Here is an 8,638-nt window from a genome sequence, read left to right on the forward strand (position 1 = left end):
ACAGTCCCGTGCACATCCACGCCCCCGGGGCTGCTGGCTGCGGGGTCAGCACAGCCGACTTCACCACGCACAGCCCGGGCAGGCTTTGCTCTGTGCCGTCTTTGGGTCTGTTTGTTTTACCAGCTGTGTACGGGCCTCTGACTGAGTAAGCTGGGCCCGTGTGCTCCTGGTCCCTGCTCAGCCCCGGTCCTTCGTGCCCCACAGGCAGGACCACTCGAGGGCAGGCTCGGGTTTCCCTGGCATCGCTGTCGCTCACTAACTCTGCACCTGGGAAGCGAGTTGCTCCTCTCGGCTTCAGTCCTGTCGTCTCTCGCTGGGCTGCTGTTGGGTGGAAGCAAGGACCACGCCTGTGACGGCAAGCGCTCAAATGTCACTCACAGCAGGCATCTGGGTCTTCTTGCCTCCCGTACAAAGGGCACCCGTCACACAGGGCTGTAGCACAGCAAAGCCAGCCACTGCGTTACCCTGTGGGGACACTGACCTGTGCCTTGGACGCCTGTGAGGGCACAGAGAACACACAGGTGGCTTACAGACGGGAGCAGGGCTGAGGCTCCCGGCTTCCCAGGAAGCAAAGCAAAGCCAAGGACTAAGTGACGACACCCAGTTCCGGCCGGGCGTGGACACTGGGGAGTATTATTACTGATTGTCAGTGGACACTTTGTTACCGTAGTTATGGGGTGACAGCTACTTGGTGGTGGACACTGAACTCAAGAGCAGGTGGGCTCTCTGGCCCTGTCCTACTACCTTGAGAAACATTCAAATACAGCCGTGAGTAAGGCGCTGGGATTCTCATGCGAACATCGCTCATTGTACCAACAGGATGTCATCCAGCAATGGGGGTGACTGATAAACTCCTGCATCCCCATGGAGTAATTTGAAGCAATTTAGAAAGAAACAGAGCTAAAAATTCGAGATTGACAGGACTCCTAAGACACGTTCTCGGCTGCTAAAGCACATTATTGAATACAGCACAGACAAAAACATTGTGTGTCCCAACCCCTGTCCGTGAGTCGGCCGGTAAGCAAGGCCTCAGGGAAACTTGTGGACGTGGGGATGGAGCGGCCGACCCGGCCGTGTCTGGGCCCCTGGCGACGGTCAGGGGAAACCAGCTTTCTCAGCAGGGTTTACATTTTCTGAGTAATATCTATTACAAACTTCTCGCGTGATTACAACAGGCAGAGCAACAGTCCTCGGGCTGAGTCAGCACGCTGGTAGCCACCACACTTCCAAGGCAGACGGGGCCGCGTTTTCAGCCTGGGTTCCTGGAAACCACGATTTTGGTGGCCAGGCACTGTGGCTGCCTTTTCCTGAAAATGGGTGTGCTTGGGCCCTTGGATCCCCCTGGGCCACCTGAGGGTCTGGAGATCCTGGACCTACAAGGACGAGGAGGGGACGGTGTGGATGACTGCGGCCATGTGGCTGGATCCCTCCCACTGCACTCAGGGCAGTGGGGGACAGCGTCCAGCTGCCCCCACATAGTGGCTGTCACCAGGGAGCTATGGCCTCTGTGCTCCGGGGCAAACAGTGGGCATGGCCAGATCACGGCCAGAGGGACACGGCTGGCAGGCTGCACCTGCTGGCCCCACCTCTGCCCTGTCTCCTGCCTTGTATCCCTTTTGTGATGACCTCTGTGCACCTGCTCCTGGTGGGTGGAGACCCCTGCCCGCTCTGCCTCCCCCATGCCCTTGGGTTCTAGTCTGTCCTGCTTACATTTGCACTCGGGGGGACCCGGCGGGCTGGGCCTCACCAGGGGCCCCATCTGTGTGCCGACCCCTTTGCCCTGCTAGTGGAAAGCCGTGCGTCTCTCCAGTGTGCCTCTCATTGTTCTTCCAGACGCCGCTTCTCAAGTTCCCTCCCCTGCACGCCCACCAGGCCTGGGCCCTGCCAGCCCTCTGTGCCCCCAGTTCACCTGCAGCCCCCCTCTGCCTCAGGCGGGGAGCCACAGAGTCCAGGACGGCCTCAGAGGGGCAGGGCCCGCACTCCGGGCTCAGAAGCCCCAACGAGCCCTCTGGGCGTCAGTTTGGTCTCAGACAGATCAAGTGCTGGGCAAGATGTCAACCTCCTCGAAGCTCTTGGACAAGGTGTGTGTTCTCGAAGGCTACCTCCAGGGCCTGTCAGTCACACCGTGTGGATCATAGGCCACCCAAGGGGGCGTGGTTCTTTTACCGGTTAGATTAACAAGCACTGAAACGCAATATATTTAGGTGCATTTATTGTATATGTGGGCAGTCCATCCAAGAAGATGAGTTCTTGGAATTGTATTTGTAATCCTAAATTTCACAATAAGCTTATTTTGAATCCGTTGTTTAGTCAGTTAAGAGAAAACTAAAGGCAGTTTAAGCCCCCGAGACGTCTCGGTGGTTTTCTTGTTCTGAGTTTCAGGTCACATCGTGGTCCGTCTTCTCACCTCTTGGACCGGCCCATCCAGCCAGCCAAGGCCTGGGGTCTGGAACATTCCCGCAGGGCCTGACCCTGGCTCCTTTGTGTGAGCTCGGCCAGCCGGGCCTCTCAGGGTCTTGCACCAGCGCCTGTGATGACCCGCAGCATTCATTGTGCTGCATCCAACACTCTGTAGCCTCAGAAAATCCACAGACGTTCACGAGTTACTTCAGAAGTGAGGAAAGAAAGACGGGAATTCTGATGCCCACTCCGGACCCGGCCTGTCTTTCATTCCCCTGGAAGAGATCGAATTTTGTAACAGCAATGGAGCGGTTGAAACGTTGATGCTGAATACAATTGACCGGGCGCCCCTCATGATACTTCTCAGCTAGAACAGTTTTCTGCTCTCTCAAATGCTCTCTGCTTCTGCATCTTCTTTCCAATAACTGTTTAACTCTGAAGACCTGGAAGGCTTTATCAAAAACCTGGCATACAGGGTGCGTGTTTGGCGCAGTGGTTAACTCCCTGCTCAGGGTGCCCATGCCCCGTTGGCTGCTTCTGATCCAGCTTCCTGCCCAGAGAGAGCCTGCGTTGTCTGTGACGGTGGGCGGCTCCCGTGCGCCGGATGTGGCGCGATCGCACGACCACGTGTGTTTGTCACACCTTGGGCATGCCCAGGGAATGGGGTGTGTGCGAATTACACCCCAACACAGGGGGCCGGCGCTCTTCTGGAAGGACCAAGAGCAGACACCTCCCAGGAACAGAGCCCATCGGGTGGGAAACGCATCACTGACAAAGTGGTGCTTGAGTCAGAGTTGCCCCATTTTCTGATGGGCTGGGGGTAGTTGTCTTTCCCAGCAACTGTCTCAGTGAGAGAGGAGACGCGACCTCGTCCTGCCCTCAAAGCTTCTGTGAGAAGGGGGAAGATCCACGCGACCAACAAGGGATAGACTTCATGTCACGGGCATGTGACAGCTGACACAGTTCAAACAGGGTCTCTTCTTATAACCCGACTTTTTAAAAAATATTTATTTATTTATTTATTTGAAAGGCAGAAAGTCAGAGAGGCAGAGACAGAGAGACAGAGACAGAGAGAGGTCTTCTATCTATTTACTCCCCAAATAGCTGCAACTGATCCGAAGCCAGGAGCCAGGAGCTTCTTCTGGGTCTCCCACATGGGTGTCAGGGACCCAAGGACTTGGCCATCTTCTGCTGCTTTCCCAGGCCATAGCAGAGAGCTGGATCGGAAGTGGAGCAGCCAGGCCTCGAACCAGTGCCCATATGGGATGCTGGCACTGCAGGAGGTGGCTTTACCCACTACACCACAGCACCAGCCCCCTCCACATCTGGCTTTATGTGGAGACACTGTTAACGATGTGTTAGTGACATGTGCATGAAGCCAAAGTAAGGGACGAGCCACCCAGAGGTGACACCATCTGGGACGTCCACACCCCAGAGAGCCACCATCCTTTCAGGGGCTTGCAGATGCCTCGTGGGGAGTCTCTTTCATGAACAGGAAAATGGTCTCACCTGAGTGCCTGTGTATTGCAATATTTGTTGCTAAAACATGGAGCAACTTTGTAAATAAGAGCAAATTTAGTAACAATGAAAGACAGTTTATCTGCAATGAGCCATCATAAGCCGGGAGTGCTGTGCATATTCCATTAGAAACCGTTTAGTTCCACTCGGCAGGAGTGGATCGATTCTGAGCGATTGCCCAAGATGTGTCCCACTGTGACGGCGGGAGGAAAAGCCCGCACCTACTCTGCGCACATTTCTCAGATTCATGAGTTGACTGTTTTCATTTGGACATTATTTTAAAATTTTTATTGATTTTATTTGAAGGGGGGGAGAGAAAGAGATCAAGAGACAGAGAAGGAGTGAGGGAGAGAGGAAAGGGGGGGGGGAGAGAGAGAGAGAGAGAGAGAAGCATTTCATCTCCTGTTCCACACCCCAAATGGCCACAAGGGCTGGGGCTGGGCCAGGACAAAGCCAGGAACCCAGACCTCCGTCCCCGTCTCCCACACGGGTGGCAGGGACCCGAGTGCTCGCCCCGCCCTGCTGCCTCCCCGATGAGAAGCTGCATCAGAAGCAAAGTTGGACTGAACCCCAGGGACTGAGAGTGCGGGCGCCCCAGGCCGCAAGTGAACCTCCAAACGCCCAGCCACCCCTCGGAAGCTGACTCTGCAGTGTTTTCTCCTCTCTCTGCCCCCACCACCACCCCGTTCAGTCCCTGCTGCCGGCAGCCGCCCCACCACTCCCGGAGCTTCCCCCTTCTCTCTCTGTGCTGTGTTTCATTCCTGTTCAACGCTGCGCACGGAAGGTCAACGCCCTCCTTAGCCACGTGCCGTTCCTGAATCTCCTTCAACAGCGTTTGCGTCTCCGGCGCCTGGAGTTCCATCTTTAAAAGTTCAACCGTTGGGACAGGCGTTCTGGCATCAAGAGGGTTAGGCCCCCGCTTGCAGTGCCCACACCCCAGAACTGAGTGCCTGGGTTCAAGTCTCACCTCTGCCCCCAACCCAGCTTCCTGCTAACGGAGTATTTGGTTCCCTGCCACCTATGTGGGGACCCGGATGGAGCTGGTGGCTCCCAGCTTCAGCCTGTCCCTGGATGGTGTGGGCATTTGGGGAGTGAACCAGCAGATGGGAGACTCTCTCTCTCCTCTCTCTCTCTCTCTCTCCTCCTTGTTTCCTGTTTCTCTCTGCCTCTCAAATAAATAAAAATAAGTAGATGCACCTTAAGAAGGAGTTAGATTTTTATCTCCTTGAACGTCTTCCATGGCTCTACTCTCTTCTTGTGCCTGTAGACCCAGAGCAGCCGTTCAGCTGGACCCAGGTCTGCTCTGAGCCGTCACCCTGCTCTTCCCCACTCTGTTTCCCCGCCCCGTTAGGTCAGTCTCCGTAGCCGCCGATGCCAGTGCTGTCTTGCTGGAAGCTAGATATTTCCGCGTTCCTGTACAACCTCAGGGTCCTGTGGGGAAGCTGTTCTTGGAACTCATTTGCTCCTTCTGGTCTTGCCTTTATGATGTGTGTAGATGGGACCAGGGCAGCACTTGGTCTACACTGGGCTCCTCTGCACTGGGGAGCAAGGCCTCTGTGAGTGCTCCTCCCGGCGGTCCATGGTCATGGTTCTGTGGTCCTGCGGGGCAGGGTGGGATCGGGGAGCCACAGCAGCTGCACCTCGTGTTCTCCAACCCTACGAGGCCTCCCCACTCTGGGTGCTGATCCCGTCCCTGCTCGGCACTCTGGGAGCCCTTCCCAGATCTCGGGGTGCCCTCCCCTCTGGGTACCCCTCTTCCTGAACTCTGGTGCCCTCTTTCTTCCTGGGCCACCTCTTGCGTCTTCTCAGCTCAGGGGATCAGGCTGATGGCAGCACTGGCCAGGAGCAGCTGCACACGGTGGACCCGGCCTGAAGCTCACCCACACAGCCCCGCCCCCACCCCAGGCGAGGATCCTTTTCAGCTAAACACAATGCTGGACGATATCTGTGCTTACAAATTGCACCCCCTTTGGTCTAACTCTCGATAAAGCAGCTCCTAAAAGTCAGAGACGTTTTCCCCACAAACTTTCCCATTTAATGGAAGGAATCCATGTCCAGCTGTATCACTGGAGATAGCCAGGAGTAACAGGAAACCACAATTGTAGGCAGATCCTGGATCTGCTGCTTTTGGCCAAAGTGGAGTCTCTGCTCTGTGGTTTTCTGGAAGCATCTGTGAATGTTGTATAGGTTATTTCATTTCTTTCTTTCTTTAAAATATTTATTTTCCTATTTCTATTTATTTGAAAGGCAGAGAGAAAGAGAGCAACGGGCGAGCCTGTAATCCATTGATTTGTTCTGCAAATGCCCACCAGAGCCAGAGGCAGGGTTGGATCAGGCCAAAGCCAAGTGCCCAGAACTCAGTCCTGGTCGCCCATTCATGCGGCAAGGTCCCGGTCCTTGAGCCGTCACCTGCTGCCTTCCAGGTGCATGGTCGCAGGAAGCTGGGGTTGGAAGCAGGACTCGGGCACTTGAACCAGGCGCTCTGATTGGCTGTGCCAAATGCCAGCCCCATTTCTTTGGATTTGTGTTTGTGGAGTCATGTTTACCATGAAAATCAAGAACAACAGAGAGACCTGGCCCCTACAGCGTGTGATGGTGGTCTTCCAGTCTGCAGACAGCTCGTGAGAGCAGCTTCGACCTGATTCCTGCCCAGGGAGCAGCCTGCAGGCCGGCTCCTGGCTTCCTGATCCGGCAGCGCCCTGGAGAGCCCTGGCTTCTGGAAGATTTCAGGCGGGAGCCGGGGCGCTCGTAGTCGCTGTGCGACCTTGGTCTCTGGAAACTGCTCTCAGAAACCGTCGATGAGATTAAGAAGTTAAGACAACAAGTCTCCTCTGAGCCCCAGCAAAATTATGGTTTTACAAAATCACATTAAATTGTCATAGCCCAATCATTTCCGTGATTATGCAAAATGCTTGATTATGTTTGCCTAAGCCAGTAAAATAAACTTCTTATGCAAAATGCATTGGTTAATAAAAGATGAGCTTTTTTAATTCAGCTGTCTTTGTCCATCTAAATCCTAGCAATTTTTATTCCTTTTGTTCATGCAAAGCTTTTTCTGAAAATTTAGCTTGTAAATGTAATTCTGGCTTGGCGCCGCCGTGGACAGTGACGGGGCGCGATGCTGATTGTGTTTTTTCCCAGTTAGGATTTCAAACAGCGCTCATTCACTGAGTTTGCGCGGGACCCACCTGCTCCTCAGGAGCTTCCCCCGGGTCTGCAGAACGCCGCCGCTTCTCGGGACCGGGCTGGACGTCGGGCGTTGCATACGGAAACAGGCTGGGCACAGAAAGCGTACGCTCTCCTTTTGCACACAGCTTTTGAAAGTTTCCGATTTGTTTTGAAAAAAAAAAAAAAATGAATGAACGTGCAGCATCCCAGAAATGGGCTGGGTGAAGGAAAGCTGTCCAAAGCCGCTTCGGTGGGATTTCTGGGTAACTCTGCGCCCACCTGGCCCGGGGCAGGGCATGGAGACCTCGCCTGCACCACCTCCTCCACCGAACACGGGCAGGAGGAAGCGGGGTGAGGAGCTAAACCCAGGAGACTCCATTTCCCTCCAGTTAAAACATCGTTCGCCTTAAACTTCATCTACAGAGTCACTGTGACTTGGTGCGAGCAGGGCTTTTGTTCTGGAGTGCCTGTCTCCATCGTTCACGTGTGTGTGTGTGTGTGTGTGTGTGTGCATGCGAGGGCAGGGGTGTTCTGACCTCCACGACGTCCCCACCCCTGGTGATCAGCCAGAAGCAGGACCGTTCCGTCTTCTGCGTGGAGAGAAGAGGGGGGACCGCCCTCGGGTTGCTCTGTGCCTGTGTTGGGTTTGCAAGGACCTGTGGGTGAGCTGAGTGGGGGAGGCTGCAAAGTCAGGGAGCAAACTCCGTGAACCTCAGACTGTCCTCCGTTCCCCGTCACAGCGCTGGAGGACGATGAACCGGTTTCCTAGGGATCCCTGTTGAGTCGGTAAGCACCAAGCGTATTTTCTATACAAGGCATCGCCCCGAGCACCCACCGTGAGTGTCCGTCATCGTCATCATGGGGGTGGGTGAGCCTTGGGTGCTGAACTCTGCAGCCACCTTTATTCCCCGGGAGACGCGCTTGCCCTCTCTGTAATCTGGGTGCCTCTCTGTTTTATGAGGAGGAGGGGGGACTCGTGTGCCCCGGCAGCTGGTGCGTGTGTGTTCACTGCACGTCCCTGACCTCAGGGCCAGGGGACCGGGTCTTGCTCTCACAGGTCTTTTGGTCAGCTGTTAACCGTGCCTCCCAGCTGCAGGCTTCGGCTACACTTTCCCGCCAGCACCGAATCAAATGGATTGAGCAAGGCCTTCCTGGTCCAGGATCACTGAACAAAATTTCTGGCCCAATTGCAGAAAATGCACGTCCCATCTTTGCACCACGCGGTTCCTCCTGCTGACTTGGTGGAGGAGTCTGACCACGCCCCTTCAGGCTCACAGGGACCCCTGCGCCCCTCTGGTCTCCCCCTCCACCAGGAATGCGGCGTGGTCTCTGGGCCTGAGGCTGTATGTGATGTCCTCGCCGCCTTGTGAACTGGGTTGGGGTCTCCAGGAGGGAGCAGTGCTGCGGTGCCCACGGCCCGTGTGGCCTTGCTCATCGTGGCGAGATGCGGAAGCAATGCCAGCATCCACGAGTGAAGGAAAGGACAGAGCGTTGCAAGGATGCCACACGCTGTGAAACCGAGGGAGTACACCGCACGCTGCAAGACCACGCG

Source organism: Oryctolagus cuniculus, chromosome 21, assembly GCF_964237555.1.
Source record: "Oryctolagus cuniculus chromosome 21, mOryCun1.1, whole genome shotgun sequence".
Classification (NCBI taxonomy): Eukaryota; Metazoa; Chordata; class Mammalia; order Lagomorpha; family Leporidae; genus Oryctolagus; species Oryctolagus cuniculus.